Source organism: Phodopus roborovskii, unplaced genomic scaffold (genome assembly GCF_943737965.1).
Source record: "Phodopus roborovskii unplaced genomic scaffold, PHOROB, whole genome shotgun sequence".
NCBI classification, from domain to species: domain Eukaryota; kingdom Metazoa; phylum Chordata; class Mammalia; order Rodentia; family Cricetidae; genus Phodopus; species Phodopus roborovskii.
This window is the reverse complement of record NW_026125059.1, coordinates 7,309,542-7,312,203: the sequence shown is the minus strand read 5'-3', so window position 1 is coordinate 7,312,203 and position 2,662 is coordinate 7,309,542. Positions and strand designations below refer to the sequence as shown.

General features: G+C 43.7%; 1 pseudogene; it reads left to right on the top strand.

Moving 5' to 3' along the window:
* Window positions 1-1,273: 1,273 nt before the first annotated feature.
* On the top strand, window positions 1,274-1,369 carry LOC127225416 (uncharacterized; annotated as a pseudogene).
* Window positions 1,370-2,662: the final 1,293 nt, after the last annotated feature.

Below are 2,662 nucleotides of genomic sequence, written 5' to 3'. Positions count from 1 at the left end.
CTTTCTGAGAAGTGGATGGGATGGGCTGAGGAGAGGTTGGGGGGAGGGGAGAGGCAGGGAGGAGAAATTTTGGGGGCATGTAAAATGAATAAAATAAAGAGACAGAGAAAGGAAATACAGTATTTTTAAATTTTTTGTTTACATACTGACCCCAATTCCCCCTCCCTCTCTTCCTCCCTCCCTCCTTCCCTTCCTTCCTCTCTCTTCCCCTCTCTCCCACCATCTCATGCTCCCCGACAACCCTCCCTTCCCATCGCACCCCACTCCACATGTAGGGTGATGCCCTCCAGGAGGGGTCATTTACATCTGTCAAGTCACTTGGAGTAGGGACTAGGACTTCTCTCCCGTCTCTAGGTTAAGGCAGTATCCCTCCATGGAGGATGTGCTCCCAAAGTCCTTTTGTGAACCAGGAATACCTCCTGGTTCCACTGTCTGAGGTCTCTTAGAATGATCAGGCCTTCTAACTGAGACCCATGTTCAAGGGAGTCTGAGTCAGTCCCATGCTGGATTCCTAGCTATCAGTCTGGGGGCCCGTTAGCTCCTCCTTGTTCAGGTCAGCTGTCTCTATGTGTTTCTGCAGCCTGGTCTTGTCCTCCCTCTCTGCATCTAGATTCAAGTTCAGCTCAGTGTTTAGTTATGGGTGTCTGCTTCTGTTTCAATCAGCTACTAGATGAGGGCTCCATAATGGTAGACAAGTTAGTCGTTGATCTCATTATCAGGAAAGGGCATTTACGGCCTTTCGACAGTTGCTCAGATTGTTAGTTGGGGTCAGTCTTGTAGGTCTCCGAACATATCTCTAGTTCAGTTTTCTCTTCAAACCTATAATGGCTCCCTCTTTTATGTTCTCTCTCTCTCTCTCTCTCTCTCTCTCTCTCTCTCTCTCTCTGTCTCTCTCCTCTCATCTATTCCTCCCCTTACTCAATCTTCCTAGTCCCACGTGCTTTCCTCTCCTCCCCTTCTCTTTCTGCTAGTTCCCGTTCCGTCTCCACTCACTGCCCCCCCCCCACTCCCTATGTACTCTGGAGATCTTGTCCCTTTCCCCTTCTGTGAGGGAACTTGTATGAATCTCTTAGAATCCTCCTTGTATCCTAGTTTAGACTCTGGCGGTGTGAATTATAGGCTGGTGATCCTTTTCTCTATGCCTAAAATCCATATATGAGCGAGTACATACCATGTTCGTCTTTTTTGTCACTGGGTTACCTCATTCAGTATAGTTTTTTCAAGTTCCATCTTTTTTATCCATTCTTTGGTTGAGGGGCATCTAGGTTGCTTCCAGGTTTTTGCTACACTAAGATTAGAATGATACAGAGAAGATTAACATGGCCCCTGTGCAAAGATGGCATGAAAATATGATTTTTACCTCTTTCTTCTTAGAGGATACTTTTTTATGTTTTATCTCAACACACATTAATTATACATAGTAATGAATTTCACTATGGCATTTTCATAAGTGGACATAATGTATTTTGATGATATTCACCCATACTACCTTGCTTTTATTTAAATATTTTGAAAAATTTCACATGAGTATTGTATTGACATTGTTTCTACCTCTCCAACTATTTCCATGTCCCCTTTCCGGATTCCCATTCAAAGTCATGACGCACACACACACACACACACACACACACACACACACACACACACACCTACCTACTGAGTCTATTTGGTGTTGCTTGTGTTTATATGTTTGTAGAGCTGACCACTTGAGGTAAGAAAGCCAATTAGAAGCCTCACCTCACCCCTGGGTAAGACTGATTCTTCTCTTGGAGCCACTGACTGCCTGTAGCTCTTCATTCAGAGGGGGGACTGTGTGAGATTTTACCCATGCATGCTGATATTTCATCTATTGTTGTCAATGTAAAGGTCTTCTTAAGATAGACATATTGATGAGGTTTCATGTGTGCAGCTTCCCTGGCTTGTCTAGGAAACTAGACTTCCTAGTCCTCTGGCATTTTTGATCTTTATGTCCTTTTGCCATGATGGTACCTGTCCTTTGGGTGTATGAGGTTGCATGGTAGCCTGTCCTGTCAGTTGAAGTTGGGTACCACACAGTCAGTTATTTTCAGCATGTAACCAGGTGTGGATCTCTGTAGTAATCTCCTTTGCTGAAGGGTGGGAGCTACACTTCTCTGGCCAGGCTGGTAGGCTAGCTGCATGGACTAGGATATATCAGTTGCTATTGTAAGGGGATAGCATGGGCATGAGGAGACCTACAGCAATCAGCTTGCCTGACTGGTGTAAAAACTGCACTACCTGAATGAGACTTCTGGAGGAACCCACATCACCTGTCCTTGTTCCCTCCTCCATTGCTGGCTCTCTCTTTCCCAGTCAGTACCTTGTATATTTTTCTGTATTTTTTCTTCCATGTTTGTTTTGATAATTTCTTATCATTGTTTTTAAATAGCAGGAATTTCGTTTGGGCTGCTTGCAGCAGGATGGGTAAGAGCTATGCCCAGGAATACAGTTATCTTATCTAACTAGTCACTGCAGAACTGAAGAAACTGTTTCTCCCTACTTTATGATAACCCTGCATTAAATTAATCTGAGAGACCAACAAGAGCAAACATACAAATGCATTATTATTTATTATTGTAAGTTGTATACATATTAAAGAAATAAAGACCCGAAGATCCCCCTGTAGTCAAACACTAAATTTCAC